The sequence below is a fragment of the Macaca thibetana genome, chromosome 6, assembly GCF_024542745.1.
Source record: "Macaca thibetana thibetana isolate TM-01 chromosome 6, ASM2454274v1, whole genome shotgun sequence".
Lineage (NCBI taxonomy): Eukaryota > Metazoa > Chordata > Mammalia > Primates > Cercopithecidae > Macaca > Macaca thibetana.
In genome coordinates this window covers 50,413,339-50,432,358 of record NC_065583.1, presented here as the reverse complement: position 1 = coordinate 50,432,358, position 19,020 = coordinate 50,413,339, and the positions used below count along the sequence as shown (strand labels likewise).

General features: G+C 40.5%; 1 protein-coding gene across 2 annotated transcripts in view; it reads left to right on the top strand.

Annotated features, from left to right (window-relative positions):
• The window catches only part of CDC42SE2 (CDC42 small effector 2), a 1,077,748-nt gene that overhangs the window by 937,274 nt on the left and 121,454 nt on the right, over positions 1-19,020 (top strand). The window contains exon 1 of one of the 2 annotated variants that reach the window (XM_050792917.1): positions 10,265-10,362. The exons of the other annotated variant lie outside the window; for it this stretch is intronic. The gene's annotated coding sequence lies outside the window, so the exon portion shown is untranslated. Of the gene's footprint in view, positions 1-10,264; positions 10,363-19,020 lie in introns of those variants that run through there. 2 annotated transcript variants of the gene reach the window in all.

Here is a 19,020-nt window from a genome sequence, read left to right as displayed (position 1 = left end):
ACTGAACTCTGAATTCTTTTTTCCTTCTGCTTCAGTACTACCTTCTTATAAGTGGTGATGTTTGTAGTAAATTGAACGAAAGCAAGTCCTTTCACCTCTTTGACATTCTGCTTGCTTATTATAATCCGAATAAGTGGCCTTCTGAAGTCAATAGCTGAGAATTATAAAAAGTAATTTGTTTATTCTCTCTAGAAAAAGTTTTTGTGTTCGCAAGAAGGTTATCCAATTCTTTCTAAAATTTTATGACTCCTTTTATTCATGCAATCTTTTTATTCATCAAATGGGTCTGGTGTCATTTTAGCTGAATTAAATAGTTCAAAATTATATAATTAACAGAATTCATTTCTATCACATCTGTCCACAAGTTCTAGCAGGCACCGCGTACACAACAGGAGCTAGTTTATATGTATGCTCTTGTTTGACCATTTTTAAATGTAACCAAAAATTTCAGGCAGCCAGGATTCAAAGGTTAGGTGGTTATGTTGGTCTAAGAACCTCTTACTGGATGGTGGCCAACATACCAAGATTCTTTCTAGTTGTAGTAGTCTTCATTTTTCTAGGGTAAATGGTGCCTGAACTATTCACCGAGAAAAGCCTCCCAGTAGGTTCGAGGGAGGTGGTGTATCAGTCATACTGGTCATGTCAACATTGTGAACAAAGGGCACAGGGCACTGATTTTTGGTTAGAAAGTTATCTAAGCCTAGTTCTTACAATCATGCAAATTACTAGTAAAGGATTCCAGAACTGTTGAGAACTTCCTGGAGCAATAAGCACTTATTGCGCCTTAGTCCTTTTAGAGACTGTGCACTTCTAAAATGAAATCTTTGAATGATCTTATGACTCATTTTTTTGTGAGCATCTTTCTTGCCCTTTGAATTTCACTGCAGTCCTAATGGAATAAATAAGTCCATTTGTGCAGATGAGTTCTGCAAGCATAGCCCCCTCACACAGGCAGCCTCATGGGTATGCAATATGTGCAATTGCACAGGGCTCCATGATCAGAAGGACCTGCACTAGGCTTCATGTTTTGCTATTGCCAAGTTAATGTTCTTAATAATTTTTAAACATCAGCCCTGCATCTTTCGTTTTGCACAGGGTCCTACAAATTATGCAGCCAATCCTGGTCTCAGAATTTGGTCATTCCTAAAACAATGATTCTTGGTGAAAATAGAGAAGTTCTGATATCAATACAAATTTAAAGTTGCTTGTAAATTTAGCTTCTAATTTAGGCCAGCAGGCTCATAATCTCAGTCCATGAGAAAGAGGATGAATTGTCTGAGTTTAAGTTCCTGCTGCCCAGGCTCATATCTGCAGTTTATACCTTTAAGGGAGCCATAGTTAGATCCCAACAACAGCAATGGAATGCAGAAGACAATAGAATGGTAAGGGGAACATCACACACCGGGGCCTATCATGGGGAGGGGGGAGGGGGGAGGGATTGCATTGGGAGTTATACCTGATGTAAATGACGAGTTGATGGGTGCTGACGAGTTGATGGGTGCAGCACAGCAACATGGCACAAGTATACATATGTAACAAACCTGCACGTTATGCACATGTACCCTAGAACTTAAAGTATAAAAAAAAAAAAAAAAAAAGAATGGTAGCTTCAATGTGCTGAAAGAAAGTAGCTGTCAAACTAGAATTCAATAAACTCTCACTTTTTTCGGTACAGATCCTGAAGTTGAAAGCAAAAGAATGGAAAAATTTTGACCATGCAAATACTAACCATAAGAAAACTGATGTAGCTTTAATAATATCAGACTTTAAAACAAAAAGTAGAGATAGAAAACCATTCCACAATGATAAAATATCCAGGTCCAATTCACCAGGAAGACAGAATAATTCTAAATTTGTATGAACTTCATAAAGTGGCCCCAACATCTAAAAAGCAAAAATTAATGTGACTACAAATATGATTAGACAAAATTATAATCATAGTGGGTAATATGAATCTACCTTTTTCAATACTGATAGAATAATAAGACCCAAAATATCAGAAAAGATACAGAAGATTTGAACAATATGGTTAGCAAACTTGACTTAATGGACATATGGAGAACACTGTAACCTCAACTGCAGAAAACACGTTCAATTTTAAGCACACAAAAAACATCTTCGGGCCGGGCTCAGTGGCTCACACCTGTAATCCCAGTGCTTTGGGAAGCCAAGGCAGGTGGATCACTTGAGTCCAGGAGTTCGAGATCAGCCTAGCCAACAGGGTGAAACCCTGTGTGTACGATACACAGAAAAATTAGCTGGGCGTGGTGGCACACGCCTGTACTCCCAGCAACTCAGGAGGTTGAGGCGAGAGAATCGCTTCAACCGGGAGGCAGAGGTTGCAGTGAGCTGAGATTGTGCCACAGTACTGCAGCCTGGGCAACAGAGTGAGACCCTATCTCAAAATTAAAAAAGAGGGGCTGCTGAGTAATATGCTCCAAGGCCTGTTGGGTTATGTCACAGCAACAAGGCCTACCAGCCCTCAAAAATTAAAAATATGCAGATCACTCTGAAGGGAGGTGGATTTACCGCAAAAGCAAACAAACATGAAAATGTGTAATTCTATGGCTAAAGTTGGGGGACTCAGAATTACTGGGGGGAACCGTGATAAGGGACAGCAGAAGCTGTTCGTAAAGTATTCAAAGAAAATGTAATGACAAAGCTAAGATAGTGGTTACCAGTGGCTGCTCAGAATTGCAGCTAGCCTTACGGGAGCAAATCCAAACCAACAAATAGACTGGTGGGAAAACCCAGAATGGAATCAGAAAATAATTATGAAAACAGGAAAAAAGAAAAGACAAAGATAATGTCTGGGAGCTGGTCCCCAACCTCTCCCAAGGAGGAGGCAGCAAACATTATTGAATTTTCTCGATACCAGATCTTTTAAGTGGTTATTTTTGGGTTTTGGTGTGTTTGCTTTCTAATTTATTTATTTTTGGTCTGTACTGTGCCTACTGTTCTTTCGTCAATCACCATAATTGATACTGTTCTGGGTATTGACATACTGATTGGATTTATTCAATGTAACCCTTATTGATGATTTCTATAACAATTGACCAGATTCATAGTCAAGAACAACCTGTTCTTACCAAGATTGTACATTGAAACAATGTGTCATACCAAGAAGAAAAAAAAACGTACTTAGTCTTCTCACATAATGTTTAACATACCAGTTGTTACACACTGCTGTTCCCTGGTCTAGTTAAAGGGTTCTGAAGGCTGATAGAAGTTAACAGTGTTTGGTGGCTTACCATGGTCCATTGGGACTTAAACAGGTGAGTAATTAATGTTATTCTCATAATGGCGAACTTTTTAAAAAATCCCAACGTCAGATGGATTTTCTTAATCATATTACTTGAGGTTACTTGAGCCTTTACCTTCTTTTTTCTTCCTGTTTCTACTTTATTAAAAGTAACTTTATTAAAAGTAACTTCATTAATAACAAAGTAACTTTATTAAAAGTAACATTCCTTGAACATCAGAATTTATGACATTTATGTTTTATCTTTAACCATAAACTTGACTTTTATTTTAGTCTATTGTTTTAGTCTATATAGTCTATTTTACAGTCTATGTCAGCTAAATGAATTCAGTACTTCACATTTTGTCCTTTTGCTGCAGTTTCTCCATCTCTTACCTGGCTGAAAGTAAATCCTCAAGCAGTTTGTTCAAGAAGAACTCACAGGGGTTATATTGCCTGAATTCTTTCATATTCAGAATTGTACTTCTATTACTTTTATAACTGAAAGACAATTTAACTGGACATAAAATTGTTGAGTCATGCTTCCCTTCCCTGAGGACTTTGGGTTCCTTGAGGACATTATTCTACTGAGTTCGAGTCAGGGCTATGAAAAAATCAGGCTGGGTGTGGTGGTTCATGCCTGCAATCCCAGCACTTTGGGAGGCTGTGGCAGGCAGATTACCTGAGGTCAGGAGTTCAAGAGCAGCTTGGCCAACATTGTGAAACCCCGTCTCTACTAAAAATATAAAAATTAGCTGGAAGTGGTGGTGGGCATCTGTAATCCCAGCTACTCGGGAGGCTGAGGCAAGAGAATTGCTTGAACCCAGAAGGCAGGGGTTGCAGTGAGCCGAGATCACCATTGCACTCTGGCTTGGGTGACAAGAGTGAAATGTTTTGCTGCGTTTTTTTGGTCTTTGACATTCAGTAACTTTTTTGCTAGGATATATTTCATGTAGGTTGGTCCATAATAGAGTTAAGTTATGTTTTATCTGTAGAAATAATTTTTCTTGATTTATGTCTTTAAATACACATGATGGTTCTTTTTCAGGGTGGGTGAGGGTCCATGTTTGTGAGGACACCAATTATGCATATGTTGGATTCTTTTCTTATCTTCCTTACCTATATTTTTCACTCAAATCCTTTTTTTTTTTTTTTTTTTTTTGAGACGGAGTTTGGAGTGCAATGACGCAACCTCAGCTCACTACAACCTCCGCCTCCCGGGTTCAAGAGATTCTCCTATCTCAGCCTCCTGAGTAGCTGGGACTACAGGCATATGCCACCATGCCCTGCTAATTTTTGTATTTTTAGTACAAATAGGGTTTCTCCATGTTGGTCAGGCTGTTCTCAAACTCCCAACCTCAGGTGATCTGCCCGCCTCAGTCTACCAAAATGCTGGGATTACAGGCATGCGCCCCTGCGCCCAGCACTCCGATCCTTTTAAATGCTTGCTTTAATTCCATTTTATTTTGTAGATTTTCCTCAATATTTTGCTCTATGTCTCTTGCTAGGTTTTTAGTAATACCTTTTATTGAGACAAATAGTATTTAGTATTTTTGCAAAAATACTGAACAAAATATTAGCAAATCAAATCCAGCAATGTATTTAAAAAGGTAATATCCTACAACCAATGGTTTAATATTAGAAAATCTATGTATATAATTTGTCACATCAACAGATTAAAATAGAAATGCTGTATGATCATATTAAAAATGTAAAACAGCCAGGTGAGGTGACTCATGCCTGTAATCCTAGCACTTTGGAAGGCCAAGGCGAGTGGATCACGAGGTTAGAAGTTCAAGACTGGTCTGGCCAACATGGGGAAACCCTGTCTCTGCTAAAAATACAAAAAACTTAGCCGGGCATGGTGGCAGATGCCTGTGGTCCCAGCTACTCAGGAGGCTGAGGCAGGAGAATCACTTGAACCTGGGAGGTGGAAGTTGCAGTGAGCTGAGAATGTGCCACTGCACTCCACCCTGGGAGACACAGTGAGTCTCTGTCTGGGAAAAAAAAAAAGTAAAACAATTATTTATTTATTTATTTATTTATTTATTTATTTATTTTTATAGATAGAGTTTCACTCTTACTCAGGCTGGAGTGCAGTGGTGGGATCATAACTCATTGTAACCTGGAACTCCTGGGCTCAAGCAATACTCTCACCTCAGCCTCATAAGTAGCTGGGATTATAAGCACACCAAGCCCAGCTAATTTTTAATTTTCTTTTTATAGAGACAGGTCCTTACTTTGTTTCCCAGCCTGGTCATGAAATCTAGGCTCCAAGTGATCCTCCTGCCTTGGCCTCCCAAAGTCTGGGGATTACAGCCATAAGCCACCATGCCCAGCCATAAAACAAGTATTTTACAAAATTTGACAGCTATTCATAATTTTAAAAATTACTTACAATTTTTTAAAATAATTAAAAAATGTTAGTACATTAGTAGTAGATGGAAACTTCCTTAACTTGATTAGAGTATCTATACTAGAAAATCTAAAGAAACATCATTCTAAATGGGAAAATATTAAAAGCATTCTTTTTTTTTTTTTTTGACACGGAGTCTCACTCTGTTGCCCAGGCTGGAATACAGTGGTGCGATCCTGGTTCACTACAACCTCTGCCTCCCAGGTTCAAGCGATTCTCCTGCCTCAGCCTCCTGAGGAGCTGGGACTACAGGCGCATGCCACCACGCTTGGCTAATTTTTGTATTTTTAATAGAGACAGGGTTTCACCGTGTTGGTCAGGCTGATCTCAAACTCCTGACCTTGTGATCTGCCCATCTGGCCTCCCAAAGTGCTGGGATTACAGGCATGAGCCTCCACGCCTGGCAGAAGCATTCCCCTTTAAAACAGGAATGAGATGAAGATTCCCCTATCATTTTTTCTATTAAATCTTCATTGGTGGTCCTAACCAGTGCAGAGGCATAAGGATTGTCAAGGAGGAAATAAAACTGTATTTGTGGTTGATATGATTGTTTACATAGAAAATCCCAAATAATTTTCAAATTAACAAGATGTCTGATGTAAAACAAAAGTCAATTGCATTACTACATACTAGCAGCAAACAACTAGAAAACATAAAGAGAATAAACTGTTTACAGTAATATCACAGAATATCAACTATCTAGGAATAAAGCTAACGGAAGTTAGCCAAGACCTCTTTAGGGGAAATTATTATAAAACATTGTTAAGAAATATGAAAAAGTTCTGAATAAATGGAGAGCTATACCTGTGTTAATGTGTGGGAAGATGTATTATTATGAATGTGTCAATTGTTCCCAAATTTATCAAAATATCCAATGTAATTCCAATTAAAATTCCTACAAGAGCTTTAATGGAACTTGATAAGATTACTCTAAAATATATATTGAATAATAATAAGTGTCCATGAATAGCCAGGTTACTTTTTTTTTGATACAGAGTCTTGCTGTGTCGTCCAGGCTGGAGTGCAGTGGTGCAATCTCGGCTCACTGCAACCTTCACCTCTTGGGTTCAAGTGATTCTCCTGCCTCAGCCTCCTGAGTAGCTGGGACTACAGGCATACACCACCACGCCTGGCTATTTTTTGTATTTTTAGTAGAGATGGGGTTTCACCATGTTAGCCAGGCTGGTCACGAACTCCTGACCTCAGGCAATCCGCCCACCTTGGCCTTCCCAAGTGTTGGGATTACAGTGATGAGCCACCATGACCGGCCAGGTTATTTCTAAAGAAGTATCAGAGAGAGAGGATTTGTCCTAGTAACTATCAATATTTATTATGAAACTAAAATTAATAAGATGGTGTGTGATTGGTGCAGCATTAAAATTAACCAATGAAATAGAATGGATATCTTAGAAACAGACCCACACATAAATGTTTGATATATGACAAAGATGCCATGTCAGAAAAGTGAGGAAAGGAGAATCTGTTTAATAAATATAGCAGGAAGAAACTGGATTCCTACCTGGCACTATATAAAAAAATCTCCTCCATTTGATTTGATGACTTTACTGTCAAAAACAAAAGTTAAAAACTCTTTGTAATTAACATCTACTAAGCAATATTAAAATTGAGAACTTTTGTTCAACAGCTTTATTGATCAGAAAAATGCAAATAAGGACTGCAGAGATTAGCTGGGTATGGTGGTGCATGCCTGTATCCCTAGGTACTCAGGAGGCTGAGGTGGGAGGATCACTTGAGCCCAGCAGTTCAAGGTTGCAGTGAGCTATGATTGCACCACTGCACTCCAGTCTGGGCAACAGAGTGAGATGCTGTCTCTAAAAAAAGAGCATAGGGAGACATCATTTTACATTTATTCAAAAGGCAACAACTTAAGGAGTCTGTGCTAAGTGTTGGGAAGGCTGTGGATCCAATGAAAGTTGGTTCTGGGGCATAATGGGTACTAAACAACAACAAAAAAAGAAAATGCAAATTGGCAAATTGTGTCATTATCACTCCAAATTGAATATTCCTATACCCTATGAGCCAACAATTCTACTGTTAGGTATACATCAAGAGAAACTCTTGCACATATACAGCAGGCACCAGGTACAAGAACAATCAAAACTCCACTTTTTACAAAAGCAAAAACTTGGAAACAACTCATACACATGCCCATCTACAGGAGGGTGGATAAATAATCTGTGGTATATTTCAACAGAAAGTGTTACACAACAATCAAAAGAAGTAATTTACAATGACAGCAACAATATGAACTTATATTGACACGATTATATTGATCTGTAATCCCAGCACTTTGGGAGGTTGAGGTAGGAGGATTGCTTGAGTTCAGGACTTAGAAACCAGCCTGGTAAGCATAGCACGACCCCAGGGTCTCTTAAGAAATCCTATGGTAATATTGGCTCAGCAGTTACAATAAAGATACCACATGAATCCAGCATGTCAACAAAAGGGGGAACTGGAGGGAGGGACAGAGAGAGAAGCAGGGTTATATGAGAACCCTCTGTACTTTCTACTCTGTCAACCTAAAACTGCTTTTAAAAATTTCATTAATTTTAAAATTTTTAAATGCATTTTTAAAGAATATATAGATACAATAAAACTATATAAAAACAAAGCTAAGAAATGATGAGCAATAACATAGCTACTTATCAGAATTCTTAACAAATAAATGACTTATTTTAACATTTTGTGCATCGGTTTTATTCAATTACAATATATCTGTTAACAGAATGTGAAACTCGAACTGAAATTCTTTTGTACTGTGCAAAAGAATATGTTGGGCAGGTCTTGACTGGAGTAGAAGGCCATAATAATCCTCTTGGAGTTCCTTCTTTTCTACACCAAGAAATCACTGTGGAGATCATTCTTCTTACTAAAGGTAATCATTTTCAAGAAAACTTTCATCTTTTCCCCATTTAGAAAATTTCCATCAGCTTGTCAAACAGCCAAAATGTTAACATCAAGGAAGTTAATTTCCTTTCTCTTTTAAGCCATCAGCCTCTTCTAACAGGTTCTTATATTTTTATCTTTGCATTTAACATGCTCTTTAGTAGGATAGAATATGCAATTTTATATTGTGAGAGAAAGCAAAACTAAAAAAAGAAAAAAAAATTGTCTGGGAGACAGTACATGAATAGCAGACTACCACATGGAAATAACATTGCCCAGGTTGAATCCCATATGTGTGCAATTACTCTTCTAAGGAGATCACTCCAGGTAATATAAAACTGTTCCAATTAATAAAATTTAAACCAGGGGCTGGGTGTGGTGGCTCGTGCCTGTAATTCCAGCATTTTGGAATTCTGAGGAGGGTGGATCACTTGAGCCCAGGAATTCAAGACCAGCCTAGACGCATAGTGAGACCTTGTCTCTACAAAAAAATAAAAATTAACTGGGCATGGTGGCACACGCCTCTGGTCCTAGCTACTTGGGAGGCTGAGTTGGAAGGAGGATCACTTGAGCCTAGGAGGTCAAGGCTGAAGTGAGCCATGATTGTGCCACTACACTACAGCCTGGGCAACAGAAGGGGTCTCAAAAAAGAAAGAAGTAAAAAACAAAGAGAGAGAGAATGAGAGGAAGGAAGGAAGGAAAGAAGGAAGGAAGAAAGGAAGGAAGGAAGGAAGGGAGGGAGGGAGGGAGGGAGGGAGGGGAAGGGAGGAAGGGAGGGAAGGAAGGAAAGAATCACGGAAGTACTATAATTTCGTTTCAAGTTCTCACGTACTATCTTTTATGAATGAAGTTTACAAGCAGCTTATCGAGGATAATTAATTAAAGTAATTAAAGCAAGACTATTTTAAAGTTCAAAGGTTTTGTATGATATATTAAGCATATGTTCATATATTTGAACTTTACTCTTAAAGCAACATCATTAGTACATTTTGTCCTCCTGCCTGACTCATTATCACATTCTAAATAAGGTCAAACTTCTTATCAGCCAGTTGCCGTGGCTCACGTCTCTAATCCCAGCACTTTGGGAGACCGAGGCGAGTGGATTGCCTGAGGTCAGGAGTTCGAGACCAGGCTGGCCAACATGGTGAAACCCCTGTCTCTACTAAAAATACAAAAAAAATTAGCCAGGCATAGTGGCGTGCGCCTATAATCCCAGCTACTCAGGAGGCTGAGGCAGGGGAATTGCGTGAATCAGGGAGGTAGAGGTTGCAGTGAGCTGAGATGGCGCCACTGCACTCCAGCCTGGGTGACAGAGTGAGACTTCGTCTCAAAAACAACAACAACAACAACAAAACTCCTTATCATGATCTAGTGCCTCTTTCTGCATCATCTGGGCCCACATGCACCCTTCCTCTAGCCTTGAACTCATTCTCTAGTTCCCTAAAGGCATCAAACTCTCGTATCTTTCTGATTTTATACATGTCGTTCTTCTACACACAGAGAATTTCACCTTTCCCTTCATTCTTGGGTAATTCCTCTCAAGCATCTGCTCTTTTAGGAATCCTTTCTGGACCCCCACAGGTTAAGTCAAATGTCCTCCACTAGATCTATCTCTATGATAATACTTCTCAACTGCCCAACTTCCTCTTCGCACAGGGGTAATGCTGGAGCCGGAAGCTGTGGTGACAGTTTCTTGATTCAGCAGCTTCCTGCCTAGAGATAGAGCCAGAGCAGGGGATGGGCAGAGTCTGCATGTGGCTGTAGGACCTCTGTCAGAGAATGAAGCACTCATCTCATGGTAAGGCTGGTATGAAAGCAAGGTCAAGACTGAAAGCCATATCCTAAATAGAGGGTTAAAAAAAGAGAAGCAGCATAAAGCTGTTTGGGTGTATGGGAGATGAGCTTGGGAATACCTCAGCGGCTAAGGGATGTCAGAGGTAGTATGAGGTAAAAAGAGCTGTTGGAATACGTAACAGTGCTCAGTTGCTGGATTGTCTTCCACCATTCTTCATCACCATCCCAACAGCTTAAGGATACAGATTTCCAACACGAACTCCCTACTACCATAGCCACACAATAGGTAGACAGCAAAAATCTGTTGCATTGAATTGATCTATTAACTCTCCCTTAAAGACCATTCTTTAGACAGGCCTGGCACAGTGGCTGATGCCTGTAATCCCGGCCCTTTGGGAGGCCGAGGTGGGTTGATCACCCGAGGTCAGGAGTTTGAGACCAGCCTAACCAACTTGGTGAAACCCCATTTCTATTAAAAATACAAAAATTAGCTGGGTGTGGTTGCACATGCCTGTAATCCCAACTACTCAGGAGGCTGAGGCAGGAGAATCGCTTGAACCCAGGAGGTGGAGGTTGTAGTGAGCTGAGATTGCACCATTTCACTCCAGCCTGGGCAACAAGAGCGAAACTCTGTCTAAAAATAAAAAAAAAAAAGAACTTCTTACAAAGGATACTTTTCTAGGAAACCTCTCATCCTCACTATGAAGGATTGTCTTTTGACAAATACTTGCATTATGTTTTTTTGGAAATCTCTCATAGTCACTTTCAGTGTTCTATCTTGCATTATACATGTCTGGATGTGTTCTATATTTTCCGAGTCCACTTTAGGAGAAAGACCACTGTCTGAATCATCTCTGAAGATTCCACAAGGCTTTCTATCCGGTGGACACACCACAGATTTTGTTTTTTCTTTTTTAAAAAGTTTTATTATACTTTAAGTTCTAGGGTACATGTGTACAACGTGCAGGTTTGTTACATAGGTATACATGTGCCAGGTTGGTTTGCTGCATCCAACCACTCGTCATTTACATTAGGTATTTCTCCTAATGCTATCCTTTCCCCAGCCCCACACCACCTCGACAGGCCCCGGGACACACCACAGATTTTACAGATTTTTTTTCACATGTGTATAGAAATAATAAGTCTTGGCTGGGCACAGTGGCTCACTCCTGTAACCCAGCACTTTGGGAGCCCGAGGCGGGTGGATCACTTGAGGTCAGGAGTTTGAGACCAGCCTGGCCAACATGGCGAAACTCTGTCTCTACTAAAAATAAAAAAAATAGCTGGCCCTGGTGACCGGTGCCTGTAATCCCAGCCACTCGGGAGGCTGAGGCAGGAGAATTGCATGATCCCAGGAGGCAGAGGTTGCAGTGAGCTGAGATGGTGCCACTGCACTCCAGCCTAGGCAACAGAGTGAGACTCCATCTCAAAAAAAAAAAAAAAAAAAAAGAGAGAGAAAAAGAAAGAAAGAAAAGAAAAGAAATAATAAGTCTTTAGGTGGCTGTTGTGCGTTGCTCCTATTACCCACCATTTCTGATTTGCTTTAGTCTTCATTCTTGCATAATGGGTAGGTTAACTTAGAAAGAAAAAACAAGCTTATGTAGAACCAAAAGTCTAGTCCAATGTTTTTAAAGGAAAAGCAAATGACATGAATATATAATCATCTACTGAAGTTACTTTAAAAAGCAATGAAGTCAACATGCTTTCTACAGTGCAAGATAGATTTTTGTTTTAACCTAGTTATCATGGTTGCCAAGTATTACTTTAACTATGTAGCTTCGATTTGTGGTATGTTTTGGAAATGAAATTAGAAATCTGTGTACCACTTATACCCTGATCCTCTGATTGAAGTGTGACTCATTATAACTAAGAACTGATGGTTGAAAAAAAAAATCCTGTAAGTTTGCTATGTGCCAGAGTGGGAAATACGTGTATGTGTGAGCTCATATATCTATAATTATCACTTATCAATTATTTATGTTTATTTTAGGATTAACAAAGAGTAAAGGAGAATTTGGTGAAATATTTATTTAAAGTCTAGTGCTAAGCTGTCGGGTACCATAGTCACTAGCTACACATTCCTTCTGAGCACCTGAAACGTGGCTATTCTGAATTGAGATGTGCTATAAGTATAAAAAATTCTGAATTTGAAGTCTTACTTTTAAAAATGTAAAATATATCATTAATACATTTTAGATTAATTGCGTGTTGAAATGACAATATTTTAAATAAATTATATTATTAAAATTACCTTTACATTTTTTTCATGCAGCTACTTGAAAATTTAAAATTACATATGTGCCTTGAGTTATATTTCTGTAGGATAGCATTGGTCTATTGTATGCCATAATTTAGTTACTTTTACTATTAAAAGATTGCAAGAGAGCCGGGCGCAGTGGCTCATGCCTGTAATCCCAGTACTTTGGGAGGCCAAGGCTGGTTCACAAGGTTAAGAATTCAAGAGCAGCCTAGCCAACATGGTAAGACCCTGTCTCTACTAAGAATACAAAAATTAGCAGGGCATGGTGGCGTGTGCCTGTAATCCCAGCTACTCAGGAGGCTGAGGCAGGAGAATTGCTTGAACCCAGGAGGCGGAGGCTGCAGTGAGCTGAGATCATGCCACTGCACTCCAGCCTGGGTGACAGCACAAGACTCCGTCTCAGAAAAAAATAAAAGATTGCAAGGAAGTTGTGAAAAAAATTCCACTGTAATAATAGAGGCAATTTATTGATAGTCTACTATGCTGCAGGCATTGAGATTTTATATGAATTATTAAATTTAATTATTGCCACATCTTATTAGGTAATTATGTAGGCATTATTATATTTTATGATGAGTAGACTGGGACTCAAAGATGTTAAGAAAATTGCCCATAAGCCCAAGATGAGATAATCTGCAAAACAAACCCATATCCACCTGACACTAGAGACCATTCCCTTTTTATTAAGGGACTTTGTCTTTCCTCTGTCTTTCGTCTTCAGAGACTGGCACCATATGCTACCAGAAATTCTATTACCACCCACAAATGAGAGGACTACCAGCTTGTTACTCCAAAATAATGTCACATTTGCTTTTTTGCCCAAGTGAAAATAACACAATAAGTCCCCATTTGCCAAATTATCAGGAATTCCATTCTTTTCCCATGGTTTCCCCTCTCCTGTATAATCATAAACAAAAACCCCAGGCTTGTTTACTAGTGCCTGAGAATTGATGCCTTTGTCTTTATGGCTTGACAATAGAGTGGAAACTCAGATACACTCTTGAGGCTGGAGGGTCACCTCAAAGCTAGTCTACAGAAGAGTTGGGTCTGTGACAGTGGCTGTGTTTTCTATTGCTGTGTGACAAATTAATACAAACTTAGTGGGCTGAAACAACATCTGTTTATTAGTTCATACTCTCTGTAGGTCAGAAGTTCAGCACGGCATGGCCAGGTTCTGTGCTCAAGGTATCAGGCTGAAATCAAGGTGTTTGCAAGTCTGAGTTCTCATCTGGAGGCCTGGGGGGAAATCTGCTCCCAAGCTCTTTCTGTTGTTGGTAGAATTCAGTTCCTTGAGGGTATAGAACTGAGGTCCTGTTTCCTTACTAGCTGTCAGCCAAGGGCCACTTTCTGCTCCTAGAGGCTACTTGCATTCTTTGCCATATGGCCCCACCCCATCTTCAAGTCAGCAACAAAGCATCACGTTCTTTTCATGCTTTGAATCTTTCTGACTTCTCTTTCTGCCACCAGCCAGAGAAAACTCTTCACTTTCAAAGGCTCATGTAATTAGACCAGGCCCACTCAGATAATCTCCTTCCATTAAGGTCAACTATGACACACAGCCTAATATAATCATAGGAATGCTATCTTATCCTATTCATAGGTTCTGGAGATTAGGACCCAGACTACTGGGGGAAAGGGGTGGTGCATTTTTACAATCTGCCCATCACAGTCCTGGGGATTAGGTAGGGCATGTACACCACCACAGTGACAGTAGCAGGGAACAAAGCCATCAGAACACTCCCAACTACCCAGACCAGCTAGTGGTGGGGTCAAAAGCAAGAGCTGAATCACTATGAGGGAGTAACACCTTCTGGGAGAGGCGTGTAGATGGGTGTGAAGAATCCTGGTTTGCCATCTTCGAACTTTACTTCCAATTTTTACTCACCATGAACTTTCTTTTTTTAAAAAAAATTATTATTATTTTAGTAGAGATGGGTTTTCACCATGTTGGCTATGTTGGTCTCAAACTCCTGACCTCAAGTGATCTGCCTGCCTCGGCCTCCCAAAGTACTAGGATTAGAGGTATGAGCCACTGTGCCTGGACTCATCATGAACTTTCTTTATGCAAGCAATGTGTATCTTTGTGCTAGGAGGAAGTGGCAAGATTTCTGTTCCACTTGGTAATTTTTTTTTTTGAGACAGAGTCTCGCTCTGTCACGCAGGCTGGAGTGCAGTGGCACGATCTCGACTCACTGCAACCTTTGTCTCCCAGGTTCAAGCGATTCTCCTGCCTCAGCTTCCCAAGTAGCCAGGACTACAGGTATGCGCCACCATGCCTGGCTAATTTTTTGTATTTTAGTAGAGATGAGGTTTCACCATGTTGCCCAGGCTGGTCTCAAACTCCTGAGCTCAGGCAATCCACCTGCCTTGGTCTCCCAGTGTTCTAGGATTACAGGGGTGAGCCACTGCGCCTGGCCCCACCTGTTAAATTTAAGGGCACCAAATCTCCAGGTGCTTTGAGAGTATCTAACAAGATACTCCATTTCTCCTCTTCCTGGATTCCTGGTGAACCACAGAGGTGGGAGACCCCCTGGTGCTTGCTGAGTGGCTTCCTAACACACACTGGTGCTAGTTCTGCTGGTTCTTCTGGGCTAAGGGGTTTCCTCAAGGTACAGGGAGAAGCATCCTCTCCTCTGCAGTCCTGTTGCTGAGTCTTAATCGCCAGCAGACTCCACTGCCTCTTGTTACCTGCCTTTTGCACTTCATCTTTCTGCACTCTTGTATGCCAGCCTGCCAATACTCAACTCAAGATCCATTGTGGTTCTTGCTCTCCCTGGGAAGAAGAACACACCTTTAAGATGCCAATTTCTGAACTTTTGCTCACTAACCTTTGTGCTTCCTAAATTAGTGCCACATCCCCTTTCTCTTTATTGTTTTTTTTTTCTGTGTGAAATCTACCACAAGCTTTATCGCCATTATTGTTTACTTGTTAAGTCTCTTTTAGCTGACTCATATTTTTAACTTTAACATACATGTAAAGGAAACTTGTATTGCTACCATATATGTAAAATTGGTATTACTTGCCATATATAGATGTTAGCTGTTTAAAAAAAAGACAAAGTAGTTCTTAGTTACTTAGTCTGTAACTTGACTTAGCAGAGTGACCTCAAAAGGCTCCCTTCCTCTTCTCTGGTTGTCCCCAGAGACATTTTGTTACAATTCCTAACTTTTTTTTTTTTGAGCTGAGGGGCTGCAATGCAACTGGATCACAGGCTATGTGTTGAAGCTAGACAAGCTGCACGTACCCTAATCTACCTCTCTCCATCCTTCCACTCCCGAACCCAGTGAAGTGTATCACCTAAAATCATCTCCCACACCACCAGAGGTGTGCAATACATAGTTTGGGAAACACTGATCTGACTACCTTCTTCACAGAGACCCACTTCGAATTCCTTTCCCTTTGAAAAATCTTTTCTAACTAATTCAGACCCTCAGTGATCCCCTCAACCACATTCATAAAGCTACTGTGTCTATTTATTCAAATGTTGATGTGTGATATTTCATTAAAGACAAAGACTATGCTTTATACTGAACTTTTCCACAGCACTCGGTATGCTACCTGGCAAACAGCAGGCATTCAATGAATATTTGTGGTTTGATGAGCAGCAAGGGTCAGCCACAGGTAAGAGTGTAAAGCAAAATTTGACTTAGCTTTCCTTCCTATCTTTGGCTGCTTCAGTCACAGAAAGGACCACTGTCTATGGTTCTTCTGACAGTTGGTTATTTTCTCCTTTCTCAACACATTGCACGATTCCTGATTTTTCTCGATCTTCCCAAATCACAATTCATGTGCCGTATGTGTCATTACCTTATTGACTAATTAGCTAAGATATCTGAGGTTTGCCATTAGATTTTATGATGCTTGCCTGTGCCTTATATTCTTTTTTGGTATCTTCTATCACACTAAAAACAGACTATGTATATCTTACATACACTCAATAGATATACTGTATGTTGTATACATAAACAAATACATGTTGAATAATTTGTTTCTTGGAGTATGCCTGTTATATCTTTAGGAAAAAAATACTAAATTCCAAAACTAATTTATATAACATTGGTCAAGTGGATTTACTAAGTTTGCTACTAGTTAATGTTCACAGCACAAGTATAGAAAGCTTTGTAGTTCTTTTTTTTTTTTTTTTTTTTTTTTGAGACGGAGTCTCACGCTCTTGCCCAGGCTGGAGTGCAGTGGCGCGATCTCGGCTCACTGCAAGCTCCGCCTCCCGGGTTCCCGCCATTCTCCTGCCTCAGCCTCCTGAGTAGCTGGGACTACAGGCGCCCGCCACCGCGCCCGGCTAATTTTTTGTATTTTTAGTAGAGACGGGGTTTCACTATGGTCTCGATCTCCTGACCTTGTGATCCGCCCGCCTCGGCCTCCCAAAGTGCTGGGATTACAGGCTTGAGCCACCGCGCCCGGCCTAGCTTTGTAGTTCTGACTCAGAATAATAACAATTAAATCTTCCCTCTGCCTTTCCTCTTTCTTTTGATTCACTTGACCCATTCAGATGTTCCTATAAAGGAGCAATTTCAGTCTCTATAGCTTTACACAGACCTGGTGGTTTCTTCTCTCTTTTTTTTTTTTTTTTTTTTTGAGACGGAGTCTCGCTCTGTCGCCCAGGCTGGAGTGCAGTGGCGCGATCTCGGCTCACTGCAAGCTCCGCCTCCCGGGTTCACGCCATTCTCCCGCCTCAGCCTCCCGAGTAGCTGGGACTACAGGCGCCCACAACCGCGCCCGGCTAATTTTTTGTATTTTTAGTAGAGACGGGGTTTCACCGTGGTCTCGATCTCCTGACCTTGTGATCCGCCCGCCTCGGCCTCCCAAAGCGCTGGGATTACAGGCGTGAGCCACCGCGCCCGGCCGGTTTCTTCTCTTGTATCCCAAGCAATTGGTACATATGTCTAGTTAGGAATGATCATCTAATTTATCAGCAGACCTAGACACAACTGAGAATGAAAGAAGACACAAATAACTATTAAGCCAGGACAAGAGATTCCTGATAAATCAGGAAACATGGTCATACTACTTTGAATGTAGTTATGTATTAAATGTATGTCTCTTGTCATTCAACTGTAAAGCTGTGTTAAGTTTGGGCCTTATTTCTCTTAGCTTCTTTTGTTGCCTGGAATTGTGTCTGGCATGTTGTGGTGGTAGAAGAAAAGTTAGTGCTCCTTTAAAAACATTCATTTACTTAAACATTATACTATATTGATGTAGAACTCATACCATCCCATTTGGGGCCTTTTATGAGCCATTTTCTCAATATTACAAATGTAGAACAATGAGCTTAATTATATGCTTGTGTAATGATAATAGCTAGCTTTTACCAGCACAGCCTGTGCCAGGCCTTGGGCTAACAATTTTACTTGAGTTCTCTTATACATTTCTCAAAACAGACCTCACAGGTAGGTAATACTATCGGTCTCATTAAACTAGAAGACAAGATAGGTTTAGAAAGAACTTTGTTCAGAGTCACCTAACTAATTACGCAGCAGAATTTGTATTTGAACTCTGGACTCTGACTCCATACACCATGTCTCCTAAATGTTAGAAAGAACTGCTATCAATTTTTGGAAAGCAGATTTAAAAAACATTAATAGTGGCTGGACACCGTGGCTCATGCCTGTAATCCCAGCACTTTGGGAGGCTGGGGTGGGCGGATCACCTGAGGTCGGGAGTTCAAGACTAGCCTAGAGGATATGGTGAAACCCTGTCTCCACTAAAAACACAAAAATTAGCCAGGCGTGATGGTGGGTGCCTGTAATTCCAGCTACTCAGGAGGCTGAGGCAGGAGAATCACTTGAACCCAGGACTGGGAAGTTGCAGTGAGCCAAGATTGCAACACTGCAATCCAGCCTGTGCGACAGAGTGAGACTCCATCTCAAAAAAAAAAAAAAAAAAAGAAGAAGAAGAAAAAATTAACAGGCCAGGTGCAGTGGCTCATGCCTGTAACCCCAGTACTTTGGGAGGCCGAGGCAGGCGGATCACCTGAGGTCAGGAGTTCGAGACCAGCCTGGCCAACATGGCGAAACCCTGTGTCAACTAAAAATACAAATATTAGCCGAGCGTGGTGGCGGGCGCCTGTAATCCCAGCTACTCGGGAAGCTGAGGCAGGAGAATCATTTAAACCTGGGAGGCGAAGGTTACAGTGAGCCAAGATTGTGCTATTGTACTCTAGCCTGGAAAACAAGAGCAAGACTCCATCTCAAAAACAAAACAAAACAAAACAAAAAAACCAAAAATTAATAGTATACTTTTAGGGAAAATCTATTTGCTTTAAAAATTTTAAGGAAAATTTATTTAAGTAAAAGATTGCAGAATCAGGCCAATGTGGCTGTTATATGAGCTCAAGGCTATTTAGCAGTTGGTTAGAACAATGTGTTCCTTCCTGTTGTCTTTGG